Source organism: Vanessa tameamea, chromosome 22, assembly GCF_037043105.1.
Source record: "Vanessa tameamea isolate UH-Manoa-2023 chromosome 22, ilVanTame1 primary haplotype, whole genome shotgun sequence".
Taxonomy (NCBI): domain Eukaryota; kingdom Metazoa; phylum Arthropoda; class Insecta; order Lepidoptera; family Nymphalidae; genus Vanessa; species Vanessa tameamea.
Window position 1 is genome coordinate 8,876,511 of NC_087330.1, and position 18,792 is coordinate 8,895,302.

General features: G+C 33.4%; 1 protein-coding gene across 2 annotated transcripts in view; it reads right to left on the bottom strand.

Annotated features, from left to right (window-relative positions):
* Window positions 1-18,792, bottom strand: part of LOC113400675 (uncharacterized) — a 163,282-nt gene that overhangs the window by 98,999 nt on the left and 45,491 nt on the right. Inside the window, exon 2 of one of the 2 annotated variants that reach the window (XM_026640323.2) lies at window positions 14,856-14,894. The exons of the other annotated variant lie outside the window; for it this stretch is intronic. The gene's annotated coding sequence lies outside the window, so the exon portion shown is untranslated. The remainder of the gene's footprint in view (window positions 1-14,855; window positions 14,895-18,792) is intronic. 2 annotated transcript variants of the gene reach the window in all.

The window sequence follows — 18,792 nt, forward strand, 5'->3', positions numbered from 1 at the left end:
ACTGAATTGTCATGTGCTCAATTGGTGTTTATACTTCATCTCATGCTCGGCGGAGAAGTAAAACATCGTGAGGAAACCTGCATGTGTTTAATTTCAGCGAAATTCTGCCACATGTGTATTCCACCAACCTGCATTAGAGCAGCGTGGTGGAATATGCTCCAAACCTTCTCCTCAAAGGGAGAGAAGGCCTTAGCCCAGCAGTGGGAAATTTACAGGCTGTAAATGTTATTGTACTGCCCATTGACACACGCGCTGTAAGAAATATGTCATCCATATCACTCGTGTGACAGATTTTCAACCGACACGTGCAGGTTTCCTCACGATGTTTTCCACCACCGTATATACCATTCGGTGGTGACTACCTGGATTTGAATCCACAATCGTCGGTTAAGATCGTGTGTTTTAATCATTGCCATCACGACTCTAAAACTACTTAGGTCTTTATAATTACCAAAACCTGTTCGTAAACATACTTATATATAAAAGTATAATTAGATTAAACTACAGTAATAAAGATATATAAACGCTAATGGACGCTCTGTTACTTTATCCTGTAGTATCGTTACGTAATTACATTCATACCATTATATAACCTCGGTACATGTTTTGTTGTTTGTACACTAATTTCAAGACTTGATTACCCACGAATTATTTATATATTTAATGTTTTTTTTTTTATGCGTAATTCTACAAAGTTTTTTTTTTAAATTGTTAATAATCGTCAAATTAAATTCAAAGACAAACTTACACACAAATTAAAATACACAAAGACCATAAATCATACATTTAGCATCAATTTTTTTTTTAATTGAATTTAAAATATAATCGCAGAAAATTACAACAGCGCTTTAATTAGAAAAAGAAGACGCCGTTATCCGACTGCTCGATAAATTCCCACAACTTTTCCTCTAACTTCAAATTAAGTTTGTAACGAACAGGATTAAAATAATTCAAGACCAATCAGGCGAAGTTACCCGATCAGCAACTTCTCCCATTACAGTACAAGATGCATACGTAATAGCATCGATATTTTTCCCGTATATTTTATTTTACTGCCTCATTTGTCTAGTATATAGGTTCTAATAGTTGGCAGGACCAATCATAAGTTTTTAATATTTTCTGCATTATAATTCCCAGTTCAAAGAGTTAGGAAGGTGGTCTCACAAATGTGTTCTATCCTGCCGGATTGGCTTTCATTTGATTATGAGAGTGGAGAACTATTCCTCGCTCTTGAATAAGATCGTGCACCTGTGTTAGTTGAACTCGCAGAACTGTTATAACTTATTCCCAAGTTAGATAGCTATTGCCGAAATTCGGTTCGACAATCTATACGAAAAATGATTAAAAACTACTATTGAATCGACGATATAATCACTGATATGTAATGCATTAAAATCTTAGTCTTAGATAATTTACATATGAAGATCGCACTACAAAAAACTAAAACAAATGAACTTAATATCTTGGTGTGCGTGACAGCAACGCTTGACATACTTAACGTCTACTTTATGATCACCTATTGGCCAAATTTTTTTCGAAGCGTTCTCCGATTTGACAATCTATCTATATTAATAATCAAAGATTCAAATATATATATATATTTTTTAAAGTAAATAAATAAATATTGGACAACATCAAATACATGACTCTGATCTCTACGTAAGTAGCTAAAGCACTTGTGTTATGGATAATGAATTTTCTATCTGGGAATCGAACCCGGGACGTGGTGTACCCATGAAAATCGTTGTACACACTACTCGACCACGGAGGTCGTTAATATTAATTGTAAAGCATATGCAATATTAACAAGGCGCTTTTAAATGTACCATATTTGATCTGGTGATGTTACGCGAGCTATAATACTGAATTGTCTTGAAATCTATTGATACTTCAAAATCAGCAAATGCGTGGCTTCGCAACTTAATCCTAAGTGACATTTGAGAGATAATCTGTTGTCTATTGGCACAATTTAAAGCTTAACGGCCAAGAATGGAATTTAGAGTAAGGTAATAAATGTTCATAATTTTAAACGCTATTCAAATACAATATAATATATTTGTGCTTGTTTATTTGTGCTTAATTCTAATTTTGTGGTTTATCTTATTTGTTTTATTAATTATTATTTATTAAATAATAGTTAAAAAAATTATTAAACTTCTTATTCATGGTGTTACTACCTGTAAGTAGTAGAACTTTTGCCTAGATAATTTTTAAAATTATAAATACGAAATTGACTCTGTTTATCTGTCTTTATTCTTTCACTGACAAACGACTGAACTGAACTTGATGAACTTCGGTATGAAGCAAGCATGAACCAAAAATCACATAGACTTTTTATACCAGACGACAAGCTCTAAAAAGAGCGAAGCCGCGGACGATAATTATTTAATAATAATTCCAAATATTTATTACCTGGATACAATTTGCATAGAACATTAATAGGAGCTCATTATCTTTCGTATCTGTCATACGGTTATTATATCATCATAGGAAATAAATATAGATTAAGTAAATGAAAACAAGAATTGACGATATTTATCCAGCAAAATAATATTTAAATCGAAACACTAAGTGAAACTATGAACTGGTTCGTATGCAGCTAAAATTTTGCAACTAAATATAAAATTAAAATAATACCCAAGCAATCGGGTTCACTTCCGTTGGAACTTCACTTATTACCCCCCAAGTGAGCACAGTCAATAGTATTAAGCTATTATCGATAACTGGAGGAATATCCGAAGTGGGATAGTTTGCTAAAACATTATTGAATCCAGCTCGCTTGTGTTTCAATACATTCTGATTTATGTTGTGTGTTTTAGTCATAGCTTATTTTTACTAGTAATAGATTACAGGCCCGGGGGGGTACCTAATATCAGTAGCAATGCCGTAATTTAAGCAATAATTCATAAATAGAAATATCACTTTGATATAGAAGTTAATCGCGAGAATACACATATCTTGACATACTATCTAAAATCACAGTATTAAATAGTACAGAATTAAATTATTAAGAAATTATTAAGAACTTATAAGTTTTTTTTTTATTGGACAACATCACATACATTACTCTGATCCCGATGTAAGTAGCTAAAGCACTCGTGTTATGGAAAATCAGAAGTAACGACGGTACCACAAACACCCAGACCCAAGACAACATAGAAAACTAATGAACTCTTTCTACATCGACTCGGCCGGGAATCGAACCCGGGACTTCGGAGTGGCGTATCCAAGAAAACCGGCGTACAAACTACTTGACCAAGGAGTTCGCCAAAAAAAAAAATTAAAAAAAATTATAAGCGGACTTAATAGTTTACATAATTTAGTCTTATCAAAACTCAAGAAACAGGTGCAAAGAAAATGTTGCCGTAGTTTATCATTTATCTTCCGGTTCGCGTGGAAAGCAAAGTGACCTTTAGAAGCTTAGCACAGGTGGCGCTTAAGTCAACAAATGTTTGTAAATTAATTTTAAATAGAATTTATAATCCACAAATGTACATTAATACAGTGATTTAAGACGAAGGTTTATATGTATTACATAAGTATATTATAGTAGAGAAAAGCAGAGAATTTCAACTTGACTAGACGGAAAAAATACAAGATTTTTCTTTTCGTATGTGTTCTTCAAAAAATTGTATATAGAATCTTATTGTACTCATCTCAAGCCACGACGTATAGCTTGTTTTTAATAAAAACTAGATCTAAATCAGATAAATATGTATGTATACAAAGATATTTCCTGCTTGGTCGCTTTGTGCAAGCCTGTCTGGGTACCCAATCATCACATATTCAAACACCAAACAGTAGCCGTATATCGGTATTTAGGGTAAGCAAACCTACATTAGACACTAGGGACATAACAACTTAGTTCCAAGATTTGTGACGCATTAGCGATATACGGTTTGATTAATATTTCTTAGTGCCAATGTCTGTTGGCGACGGGACCATGTACTTGGAAGTGGCCCTTCTTATTTTGTGACACGTAATGTGCACACACAGAATGAATGTGTAGGATAATTATTTTAATCATTATCAACGTATATACGGTGCGAGGTATTAAAACGAATGTAATCATGATTTTATTTATTATTTCCAAAATTTAATGGATTATGAATTTTAATCCTTATTTAAGTTAATAATTGTAAATGCACACGATGCACGATTTAATCCTTCCCTAGACATACAGCCGCCATTGCAAGCTTTATAAATTACCTGTATTTTATTTGTTTACATACGTTTTGTACTAAACTTATTTTTTTATTTAAATATATTTGTAAGCAATATATGTATGTACTCGTATATGTATTATGTATGTTAAGCATTTAAGTTAATTATCACCAATCAGGTCAGGTTGCTTCGTAATATAAGCCTCCTCTAATACCTTCCACTTATTTCTGACCATTGCTGTTCACCATCCTCTTAAGGAGATCCTTCCACCTTTATATCTGTATTTCCTGTCTCCATTTCTGGGGTACTATTCTGTTTCTTAATCCATCTCTCTGCTTTTATTCGCCTCGTATGTCCCGTCCATCCCTATTTCACATTCCTTACCTAGTCGTTACTTATCTGTCACCTTGGTTATGTTCCTAACTTTACATTTTACTTCGTATTAAAAAAAAAACAGTTTTATGTCGAAAAGATATCCCTGGTGAATATCTACGCAAATTGCGTGCGTTCGTAACAGCTCGATTTTAATACCTATAACGGTATCGAGTGACGCACATTGTATGAATAGATCGTCCGCTGCAAGGCTAATATTCGGGTGCAGAATAATGAAAATACCTAACCGCGTCACTAAAGTATTGCAACAACGTTACCGCGACCCGGTTATAGCCTCCTGTTTAACTTCACGGGCTTAATAACTTCCGAGCCTAGAGTAACAAGTTAATCCCATTAAAGACGCGATATAGTTTCGTTCATTGCCTTTTGCAGATTTAAAATTTATTCATCAACAGTTTAATGGTATTTAAGCTACCTCGTAATGTAGTTCTATAGTCCTTGGGGTAGAAGCCAGGTAATATGAGATTATTATCCACTAAAACTCCAGTTACGGCCGTCTATAACCAATGGGTTAGCTCACCTCATGTATGTGATTGTAACTTTAATAAACTAACAATAAAAACGTAACCAGATTTAAGTATATTTATTTAGGTTATATCTGTTACGTTAAATCTTTTCATATGATTTAAGATATTATGGCAAATAGTAACCATTACCTTACCTAAAGGAACTACAAATTCTTCGAAATGAATATTATTATTGACTGCGATCTTATTCTATTCAGCCACAAATATACCAAAAATTTGAACTTTTACAGTCATAGCACAGTCACATTAATATAGAAGATTGAAATATTGCAGAAATGTTCGCAAACGGACATACATCCATAACTAAAGATGACAGCTTTGAACATATTTCATAAGATCGAAAATAGATTATAAATCGCCTCGCTAAATTCGACTCCATTGAACGTCTAATCTCAAATGCGGGCATCATTTAACGATTCGAAGTTCAAAAGTCAAATTATGAACTAAATACCGCAATTGCTTTCTTAATGACTAGTGAGTTATGTTCGTTGATAATACGGAATAACACCGTCATATTGACGTATTACGTCAGTGTATGCCGATTTGGTTCATGCTATAGAATTTGACCCGAATGTACATATGACAAAAAAAAAAGATGGTGAACACTCCATCTTCTAGATACGAAACGTTTGCTAATTTATACTGTATCTGGCAGACTGCCGGATTCTTCTAGTCCAATAGACAGTGGGAGTAAAAAGATCACATAAATTACGAACACACTTGCTCCACCTTTATTTTATTGCAATCGAAAAACAAACAAACAGCAATGCCATGTTACTAGAAACTTCATGATCACACTAATTTACAGAACTATACAATTTATATGCACTTTTATATAAGTTCCATAGTTCCGATAACAACTTCGCCGGCAACCGAAAGGTAATTTTTTCGCGAAACCATAATTAATATCATAGATTATTCAATCATGTGATTTTGACCAATTGTATCGCGTCAATTAAATGTCAAACTTGTTGGTTTGGGTTCACTCGTCCTGCGATTGATCAGAATTACGTTTAACTTGGAGACCCGTGACCTCCATTGTCCGAGGCATAATTATTTCATCGTGGATAACGTATATGTCACGCGATCGCCACGATTCCGATGATAACGTACGGCCTTGCGTTTGATTGCCTGTTAAAATTCCATTTGGTTCTGTCGTGCATCGGACCGTGTATATACTTATCCACGGTCGAGTGTAAATTCATTATTCATAGGAAACTAGCCTTAAAATCGCGTGCAGTAAGGCCTATAGGTGCACGGCTTGTTTGTTAGTTGTTAGGTGTACTTTAGTAGGTTTCGGAAAGCTTTTAGCGTGCAGCATTAAAAATCACTCTGGTATTTGTACACACGAATCAAATAATTTACGTAAAGCTAATATTTCTATTGAATCTGACTTTATTATTGAGGGTCAATATGTTTTTACGGTAACGAATCTGATTACCTGATGGTAAGTGGCAGTGGTAAGTCACGTGAGCCTAAGTATTGTAGAAGTATGGGTATTCTTAGTCAGCTAGTGTGGCGTGATACAATTGGTAAATAGTTTTGTTTGTTATGAAGTGAATTGAGGTTGTGCGGCTGGAGAACGCGTAAGCACATCTTACGTTCGAAGGAAAACATTGTGACGAAAGATACGTTTGTCGGATAAAATTATGGCCTTTGACCAGAATTGGAGCATATACAGGTTGTTATTTTTACTTTACTATGCAGTACATCTATATATAATTATTTAGATTTATGTTCAATATGTTTCTTAAAGTCAACATTTTAATGTCTATTTAAGTCGTATTTTTTATAATATAGGTATGCTGACGAGCAAATGGGCCACTTGATGGTAAGTCCCTATTGCCTGTAGTTACACTGGCTCACTCACTCTTTAAACTGAATACTACTGTTTGCAGTAGAGTATCTGATGAGTGGCTGGTCCCTATCCAGAGGGGCTTGCACAAACCCTTACCTCCAAGTAAAATTCTAGGTTTATTTTAATGTATTTTGATTCTAATCTAGACATGAAAGTAGGTGATGAAGGAAACGTTTAAACATTTTTTTTCATGTCGATAAGCAGACAGAAATAAACGTGTAACCCCAGCCCCCGGAACTGGCACGCCAGACGGAACGGAAGAAGCCGGGGCGGCACGGCGTGTCGCTACGATTTATCACAACGACTCGCTGACGGGGGCCGAATGCAAATTATACACGTTGCCTACGCAGCGTATGTTGCGTAAATTATTACGGTGCAAGCTGATCTTTATCACAATTCTGATATAAGTACGTATATCAAATTAAATTAAAAAAAAAAACAAACAACATTGACTTTACGTTGCACACAATGTTTTAAAATCAAAATATATCTTACACTCGTTTATCAAATCTTATCTGAAAACTTGGTTGATCACGATGTTAAAATGTTATCGTACTGACCGATTTTGATCACGGCGGCCCGCCTTAAGGGAGAGCAGCGAACTACGCAGGACGTATACTATATTGCAGAAGTTTCCACTGCAACCATTGTGTATCGGTATTGAAGTCGATTAAATTTAAATAGATAAATCAACACACACTTTTATATCTTTACTATTAGTATAAATAGGAAACCAATTTTTTTATCTATTACTTGAACACTACTGTACCTACTTATCTTTGTAAAATTTGACATCGACCTTGTGATCAAGATTACCTACATAAGATTGTAGGCGTATAAATTACAGGAATTACCCCAAAACCCAATTGATGGACAGAATCACGAGAAACAGGAAGTTTTAATGTGTATTCTGTGTGCAATATCCAGGGGTCAATTCTACTAACAGATTTTCACTTTATCAAAATCGATTAGAAATGAGTATAATAATTGTTGCAGTTTAGTTTTTGTTTTATTATAACGTGGGCGGACGAGCATAAGGACTATCTGATGGTAGGTTACCATCGCCCATAGACAACGGCGCTGTAAGAAATATTAACCATTCCTTACATCGCCAATACGCCACCAACCTTGGGAACTAAAATCTTATGTCCCTTGTGCCTGTAGTTACACTGTCTAACTGAACCTTCAAACCGGAACACAATAAATGCAACTTTGCTTGCGATCTTCAAAATAAATAACTACCGATTGGTTAAAGGATATCGATTCATTTTCGATCATTTATCGTTACGGACAATTTACCAATGAAAAGCGAATGAATGAATATAATATTCGTGTAAAATAAAAAATAAAAAAAACCTTCAGTTAACAGTGGGAAGCCACCGGAAATATTAAATTGAGATCGCGTTTTAGTAGAGAGCTCTTGACCTAGCCGGTAAAAATTAGAGTGGTAAAAATAAAAATTCAGGATCGTCTCAATTTAACCGCTAAATTAATGGTATTTCACGAGCATTTTTCTATCATATATGTGGGCTAGCTTTTTTATCTAATAATGTTATTTTGATTGATTCAAAATATAGTGCTAGTGATTAATTTGGCAATCAATAAGTAAGTGTAACGATTCTTTGTTAAATAAAGGATATCGATTTGATTTATGATAAGAAATCAAAATCTAAATATTCTTTATTGAAGTAGGCTTTTAAATCACCATGTTACATTATTGAATTAAATGTACCGGTTCGGAATATAGATTCTAGCGACAAGATCCAGCAAGAAACTCAGTAGTTCTTCTCCACCATTTTAATTACGGAGTACCTCAGTAAACAACAATTATATTTTTATATATCCTGACCAAAAGTCTATAAATACTTAGTCCATGCTTTTATGCCTTATTTATTAATGTTTTTTTGACATAAGCTATAATTTTTTCAATAGGCCAAGTTAAAAATAGCTAAAAGAATTTTATTGTAGAAACAAATACAGTGCTCCAGGAAGGCTGTATTAAGTCTGCGAAGTCGGAAACTAGGTGTTATGAGATTTCCTCCTCGTGTTCATACAATGATTGTCACATAAACCATCGAGCAAAACCTAAAGGCTATCTAGCATCTGCCTTATCTTTTAAGAATATCAATCCTGAATTTATTTTTCGATTATGTTTCATATTTGTAAAACTAGGTTTTCTATTACAATCGAGCTGTTTTTCGAACAGCGTTATTGAGATATAAATGAATAATTTATAGTTGAATATTATAGTATGTACGATTTGATAACACGTAATTGATAAATAATTACAATACAACACAAATATACATTATTATAAATCGAAATGTAAACATCTAGAGCAGACTAGCGATTATATACCAATGACGTCACTAATACTGGGGATATTTCGAAACATCTAAACAACGAATTTGTCAAAGAGGATTGAGGCGTTTAAGTCGGGACACACAGGATTATAAATGTGGTAAATGCACAACCCCTATTGCTATTTAAGTGATAAACTGTAATATGAATGCTATTAAATACATGTTTGTCATTAGCGCGGTAACATTTCTTTGATATGTTTCAGGTCAATCTGCTTACTTAGTATTGTTGTGTCAGTTTGAAGAGTGAACCAGTGTACAGGCAGAAGGAACATAACATCTTAGTTCGCAAGGCTGGTTGCGTATTCGTAAAATGAGGAATGATTCATATATTTTGCAGTGTAATTGTGTATGTGTAGTGATAACCGCTAACAATTAAGCGAATTTGTCAGTCCATCTAACAACGTCATAAAAAAGTAACACTAGTCTTTCTCTAAGAGATGTGGTGCGCTAGCAAATGTCCTATATTGCCTTGTGATGGGTGAATAGAGAAACTCGCTGTCTTCATCGGCTCAATTACAGGTCATCGACTCCCCAAGGTCGAATCAACTTCTAACGCATGAATGAGACCTATGTACGAGTATATCTTTGTCATTTTTAATATTACAGTTGAAGTATCGTATTGGCTTATACCCAATTGAAAAAAGTTAAATGTTTTGTTTTTTAATCGTAAGTTCATAATATGTAATGATAGCTAGATTGTTAAATATATATATATTATTCAATAATATCAATATCTGTTATATAATATATAACGAAAGCAACTCCGTTCTAACCGGGTATCCCCCGGTACCTCTCGTTTTATGTTTTAATATTTTTATTGGCCGTTATTTGCGCCAATCATTCGCACAGATTATTTCGCTGCTGACACGTGCGAATCTTCAATTTATACCGTTCGTCAAACTTTGACGTGTGAAATTGTTGATGTATTATTGTATATTAGCGACTCGCTCCGGTTTCTTAATATACTTAATATTAAATCTAACTTTTATACTAAATCTACTACAGAATGTCTTACAACGTTTCAGTCATTAGAGAATACAAGCCGCTATATCCCTGCGTTTTAAATCTGTAATATCTTCGAAAATATTCATTTAAATTACATGCTGTAAAGGGCCATATTGATCTATTTCTGCATTAGAAGATTTGGCTTTCAGGACTATAACAAGGAGCATTATGGTCGATATTATACGGTTAGATTATAATATCATGGCAAAAGAAACGTTTAAACTAATGTAAGTACACCTAACGTACTTATCGTAATGGCCTGTACGTGTCCAATGTTGGGCTAAGGTCTCCTTTCCCGGTTTGGAGAGAATTCCACCACACTTTTCTAATACGAGTCGGTGGATATTGTGACCGAATATCATTGAAATTAGACACATGCAGATTCCGTCACAATGTTTCCTTTGCCGTCGATCACGAAATGAATTTTAAACATAAATTGTACATTCAATTCAGCAATGCTAGTCTGGGTTCGAGTCGCGATCTTTTGTAAAGTTTTATAAAAAAAACTACATAAGATTATATATTTTATAATATTTAGATATTATATTAGTATATTATGAAACAGAATCAACCTTAATTTTACATTACATTAACAGCCTGTTAACTGCCCACTGCTGGGCTAAGATCTCCTCTCCCTTTGAGGAGAAGGTATGGAGCATATTCCACCACGCTGCTCCAATGCGGGTTGGTGGAATACACATGTGGCAGAATTTCGTTGAAATTAGACACATGCAGATTTCCTCACGATGTTTTCCTTCACCGCCGAGTAAGAGATGAATTAGGTATAAACACAAATTAAGCACATAAAAACTCAGTGGTGCTTGCCTGTGTTTGTACCCGCAATCATCGGTTAAGATGCACTCGTTCTAACCACTGGGCCATCTCGGCTCACCTTAAGTTTAAAACCAATAAATGAAAAATAATTTCGTAGCCATTTACTGCAGCGTGAATAGTTGCAATAAAAAATCTGACGCTTGATTAATCCTCCGAACAAAACTTTTACAATCCAAAACAGGCGATGTTATTTTCAATAAAAATCGTTTCAATACGTCAAATAAAATGCCAGTTATTACAAACGACAGCTGTAGTAAGAATATGGTCATCCGATATCCAGGGGCACTTCCAACCCTTTGAAAACCACATGTCGATCCAACCCTTACACGTCAGACGTGACCGCTATGTTAGTTTTTGGGAAATTAGGAAATTCCTTATAAATTCTATAATAGGTCTTCTTGACCTGTGGAATTTGAAGGGTTTTGTTCGGCTGCTATTAAAAATCAACCTTAAAGCTTTGAGTTAAAGTTAATTTTCGCATGATGGTGATGAAATTTTCGGTTTATTTTTTCACTCATGACCGATTTTTCTTAGAACTTTGTAGCGCTTCCATTGAACAGTGCATTGAAAGTAATAGAGTGCGCTCAAGAGGAAACGTTAGGGCTTATGGTATAAGTATATAAAACGTTTGACGATATCTTGGCGGTGAAGGCGTTACTTCTCGAACGTATAAAAGTCTGAACATGCTCATCGGAATACATACATACATAATAAATACAAAGTGAATATATTTAAATACATTACGCTATTCGTATGTAATAATAATAGTGCTTTATTAAAATAGATTCTTAAAAGCACTTCGAAATTTTCGTTTGAAATGTAGATTCTACCGAGAAGAACCGGAAAGAAATTAAATATTAATCTTAACCACCAATGAAATAATTACTTATCTACATATACATATAAAATAACAAGTCCTAACTGACTGACTGAGTAGACCTAAGAGAAGACTATTTTTCGCATGGAAAGTTCTAAAGAGTTCGAGAGTCAGCTTTACAAGCAGTCTGGTGGACCTAACCCACGAAAGTTGTACCACAAATGTGGTATACAAAGAGGTCTTAAATTAACGTGATATTTTATATTAGTCTGTTAAATTATTAATAATCAATTTCCATGCGAGCAAAGCCGCTTGCAACCGCTAGTCCTTTATAAAATTTCGACAGATACTAACTCCATATCCAAACATATGTATATTTAAACAACGAAAACCACAACTTTAGAAACATTGAATAACTTTCAAAGAGAATTAAAATTTTATTCCGTTTTGGAGTTTTGTGCTGTAATTAAATAAACGAAAATAATTTTTCCATTTAATTAACACTGCAAAAGAAGTATTTTGACAACTCATTTTACGTTTGAAATAAATTCTATTCAAAGGAAAATCAAGCTATTGTATCGTCGTGTTTAGCAACTGGACTTCTAAAAATAATTGCTAGTGAAGGTTTTAGGTATAAAGTTCGACCTTTTCTGTAATATTACTGAAGGTATTCGAGTACAATAAAAGTATTAATACGATTTGATGACTGATATTGAATTGAATAGATCTATGATGACAGATACCGAAACTATATACTATAAAAGACTAGCTGTCGCGTTGTCTGCTCGCGTTTTAGGAGGTTGGTTTGGGGGGTTGTCATGTGTTAGGCAAAAAAAGTAGCCTATGTCCTTCCTTGGAGTTCTAGTTTGCTTTATTGCAAATTTCATCAAATTGAGTTTGGTTGATCATTGGTTTGGTAGTGAAATAGCGACAGACGGACAGACAGACAGAGTTACTGTCACATTTATAATATTAGTATAGATTTATAAATCTTAAATAACATCATATATCTTCAATAGACAATTGGCATGTTCAGATTTCAGGTGGCTTTGATGGACTATTAAAGGATTAGACTATCAGGAGTTTATCGAGTGTTACGGTCGATATTACAGTTAGATTATAACCACACACCCAAAAAGACGTTCAAACCAATTTTAATTTACGTATAAGATCTTGTTATTTTTTTTTTTTACCGGCAATTTAGTTCAATTTATGGGTCACAAAAGCATTAATCTTTATCAAACTAAATGCCATATTAATTTTAAACTTTTAATACCTATACGTAGACAAATATCGATTTTTAAAAATAAGATCTGAAGTACGTTTCTGTAAGGATTCATCTTCGTATCTCACTCGTGAAATGTTGACAGCTGACTTACAATGATACGCCATTTCGATACGTGTATCCTATAATTTTTTAAATTATTATAGTCAATATCACATCAGTGACATTTCACATGAGTGTTCTGCGGTGACATTCGAGTTTGTTGCTACAGAATAACCCGAATTGCGAATGTTTATAAAAAACAGCACAAGATAAAATCATCACTCTAACCGTAAGAAGGAAGCTAGTAATATATACATACATAAATATATTTGGTAGGATACAAATTTTATATAACGCGCATAAGGCGAATGGTAATACAATCCTTAAGTACACCATTCATGGTTGGGTAAATTCAACTATTTATCGCATCAATAGACTCATTCAGTCGTTCATTCCGTTCGGTATATTAAAGTGTATTTCATAAGAGCTAAGTCCACAAACAATGCTATTGTATTCTAAGTGACCGGGTTATACCATATGCAGGACTGCGTCCGTGACGGTTTGAAGTACTGGTGATGTCAGAAATTAATAATATTTGCCGATTTGATTTGACGTTTTTACTGTTCAAATGTTTGTTATCTCGGTAAATCCAGGAGAATATATAATCCAGGTTTATAGTTTTTCTTGCATTCAAACACTGATAAGAATTAATATTATTTAGTATATATGAGTATATATTTTATAAGCTATTGAGACATCTTTAAGTTCATTGTCCTACATTCTAAGCAGGGATGTTATGGATAAATACGGATATATTAATAATATTTTACCGGTTTCAGATACGATTAAGAATGCGAAATTATTTCGGAAAACTGATTGTTTCGGACGAGAAACATACGAAACTTTAATTGTAGGCTTTATATATTTGGTATCTATACTAATATCATAAATGCGAAAATAACTCTGTCTCTCCGTTACACTTTCAAACTACTGAACTTAATTTGATGAAATTTGATATAAAGCAAAATTGAACTTCAAGGAAGGAAATTGGCTACTTTTTATACCTTAGATCTGATGATCGTAAAGTGCGAGTTAAGCCGCGAGAGTCAACTAACTAGTGTCGTCCGCAGCTATTTTAACTATATAATCACAGAATTAAAACATATAGCCTTAGAAAACATTTACCTACTCTCTTTAAGTACAACGACCAACCAACGAACCAAATCGTAATAAACAATATTTTTATCAGAATCGGTTACGGAAACCGTAGTTTTGTTTTCCGATATCCTATGGTTAGGTTATTTCTAAGTCTAACACTGATCTTTCTGCAATAACTTTTTCAAGCTCTTTGTGTTGTAAGTTTACGCCGTCGGCAAATAATGACGTCATCTAATCAATTTTGGTCATTCAGCCATTCTCAAGGAATTCCAGCCAAATGTGCGGAACATAATACAGTGCACAAGTATGTGCGTAAACACAGGCACACTCTCTATTCCGTCTCTCATAATCCGATAAATAAATATATCATAGAAAATTATCTTCGATGTAATCGAGAGGTTATTGACCCTCGTCATGTTGGACCGGCTTTCAAGACATACCGCATATTATATAATGCGAAATAACTCACATTAATTATTTATAGTGCAGACATGAGCTGGATAGACACCTGAAACAAATTAATTAATAACATTAATTTAATCATTAAGAGAATAACGTATATATCACCAGCGTATTTATATCATACAACTAACGACTCGCCCCGGCTTCCAAATATACTGAATATACTTTTATACTAAACATACTACTGGTTTCTAGTATACATTCTGTAAAATATTTAAATAGAAAACATAATTTTGATATTTAACAACGAATATTATTTACGGTATACACATTATTTGATTTTAAATACATTTATTTGCAGACAAAATATTCCAGATTAATATAAATCAAAGTATTATTTATCCAAAATGAAAAACGTTTTTTATCGTCATCAATCTTTGATCGAGTAGTATACCTTATTTATCAATGTTTTCATATGAGATTTAAACATATTAACTGGCGAAAATTAATTGATGAGTAGACGAGACTCAGATCAAACGTGAAACCACCAGTAAAATTGTTTGCTGCACATATCGACTTCAATACAATTACTGAAATTTGTATGTGTCAGATGAACAGCAACGTGTGGCACGTTTATCCACCAACTCGCATTGGAGTAGCGTTTATTTTTATAATGTCACCTGGTGTAAGTGCTCACTAACGCCTCTAGACATTGGCACTATAAGAAATAATAACCATTCCTCAGACAGCCAACGCGCAAACCTTGGAGCTATAAAATGTTATGTTATAATTTCTTATGTAATTATATACAATGGCTCACTCAGCCTTCAAGCCGAAACACAATAATACTTAGTATTGCGGTTTGGCGGTAGAATATCTGATGATTATGTGGTTGATATACAGGCGAGTTTGAACAAAGCGCTACCAGCAAATAAAAAGAAACGTCCTCTCTTAAAAAAGAGAGGTAACCTTAGCCCAGCAGTGGCAGTTACAGACTGTTACTTTGTTTAGTTAATTTTTTCCCGTATTAACTTTTCATAACATCCAAAGCTCCGTATCAGAATCATCGAAGAATATGTTTTATAAATAGAAAGTTTGAGGTACACTTTAAATTATTGCAATTATCCACATAAATAACAATGTAGTCGGCCTCATAAACAACAATGTTTCGTGTAATTAGGGCAACGCTTCTCTAACACATATATAGTCCGACACAGGCTTGAATCATTTATGAATAACTTATCTTACATAAAATAGATAAAGTTACAATCCAGTCCCACAACTGTTTAACCTTTCTCCTTTATTGTATACTACCTGAACCCTCGGCTTTACCCGCGCGACATTTATAAAATTTCACAGTAAATTAACTGGATTGATCAAAAATGCATAATAATCGGATAAGTTAACGGAAAGTTAAGAAATTATCGATTCCTCGTACAAACTCCCCCCCCCCCTCTTTTCACACCCTCGAGGGATGATTTCTGTGATCAATCTCCATACCAAATTTCATCTAAATCGGTTCAGCGGCTTCAGTGTGACGAGGTCCCAGACGAGTTCCTTTCGCATTTAAAATATTAATATATGTAGATTAGTACAGATTGATGCAACGAAATAAAATTACACAAATACAATATATTATTATATTGCATTGACTGTACCATCAGTAATCATATAAACGATCTCCGTGACCATGTTTTAGCAAGCGACATGTCGGTACCATTAAACTATATTTATAAATAATAGATGCAGTCCGCATATGTGTACGGAAATGTTATTGCGACTGTGGCGCCATCTTGTTTCTCTTTGTATACTCGTAGTCTAGACTCTAAGTCTATATTCAAACACTTCAAATATCAACAATAAAGAAAACTTAAATAGGATAGAGATAGATTAACTTTTCATTTAAGTTCAACAATAAAAACTATTTCTATCTATTTCTATAAATGAAAGGACGTTATTTTTGTAATCCCTAACCGAAACAAAGAGAACCTTATCCAAATCGGATCAAAATAACTAATACGAAAATGATATATTTTCGACTTATTGTCACATGCGGCTTCGCTCGCGTTTAAGGGGTCGTCACGTATTAGGCAAAAAAAAGGAATTTAAGTTTGCGTCATACCAATTTTGATCAAAATCCATTTCGTGGTTTATTCGTGAAAGAGCAACAGACAGACTGTTATTTTCGCATATACAATATTAGTATAGATTGTTCTAATGTTTCAACACTATACATATATCATTGTCGGTCCAATTGAGATACTATACATGGTGACTACTGACAATCGGCGTATTTACGATCGTGACGCTAACACATCCAGACACGGCGGAAGTTTTAATTAGCAATATATACTGATATTATCAAGCGATATATATTTAATTGTCAATATAATGTTTACCTATTCGAGTGACAAACGACGTATTTTAATTGGTGCCTTATATTAATTATAATATCAATAACAATGCTTTTAAATTATACACATTTACCTTTCAATCTACGCCACAAACAAAGACAATATAGAATATTTTGTTTTTTTTTCTGGACCTTATTGTAAGCAACGGTTCTACATAATATGTTTGAGTAGATAGGGAAGTGTTGCCAGTAAGGTAAGGGCGCGTGTCTTATCGCGGTCTGTGACACGATTTACTCTGTTTGTTGATCAGAAACATCGTCTTAACTAAACCCAACTGTGACTAAGACAATACAATGTATTTACATATAAAAGAATGTCACATTTATTAACATATGGTTATCATTATAATTTTTTTTTTTATGTAATATATTACACAACACAATTAAATTTCAGAAAAATGTTTAAACTATACTGTATTTTTTAACAGTTCGTACACGAAAGATTGTTAGTAGGTTCACAAAAAAATATAAATAATACGTCAAATTTAAAGTATACATAGATACATAAATATATATGTACGTATACATCAAATGACTAATTCTGTTAATATAATTTAAGTGAGAAACTAATATACATAATATCAGTGCGAGTTGGAAATGTAACGAATCTGATCATCAAATGCAAAATTACGCAATTAGTAACGCATCAAATGAAAGACCACATTAATCTGTTAAGGGCATTCGAACAATAAATTAAATAATTAACTATAAATCGGAGCAACGTTTCATTTCATTTTTGTTTTAGGCATATTTTCTTTAATACTTCCCCTTTCAAACAACATGACTAATTAATACGAGACAAACGCACCGTGGCTTAAGACTGGAGACAACTTAAAAATATCTTAGACCGAAACTTGTAATAAAGGGAACAGTAATATCTAAGCGGCTTATAAATATGGATCTTATACCCAAACGCGTAAAGACTACTATAGGTTGATGTTTTGATGAGAATAACAATAGCACTGTAGAAACCCTTACAGACTCGTACATAATTAAGTAGGATGAATGCACCCCAACTTCAAGCAAAACACTTTAGAGTGATCAATGATTTATATTTATAAACATATTTCTGTTCATGTATTTAACAGTTTAATTATGCTACAATTATTGTTTTTTTTTTTTTTTTATTTAATTTATAGCATAAAGGCACAAGAAATCAACGGGTTTAGTTATTTATTTAGGTGCAACAATGCTGTTGGGTATAAAGCATGCGTCACCGCATTAGCCGTAGATCATTTGACCATTTAATATGTTATCAGTTAAGAAATAAAATATTAATCTTCAATATTTTCGTCTTTCATTTTTGAGGACTATCAATATTTATTTAGGATAAAATATTTTAAGGAATATTAAAAGAAGATTTTCATAAATTACTAAAATTCCTATCTCCGAGGGTTTCGAGGGGAGGAGGACGAAAATAGTTAAGAGCCTGAGATTTGAAGGATTTATTGATAGAAACAATATAATAAAAACATGAATAAAATCGTCATCTACATTGAATCTTTTATCTTAGAAGGATTTCATTATTTTGAGAAATGGTAATATTTGCTCTAAAAACTCAACATTTTACCAAAACAAATTAAGGCTAATT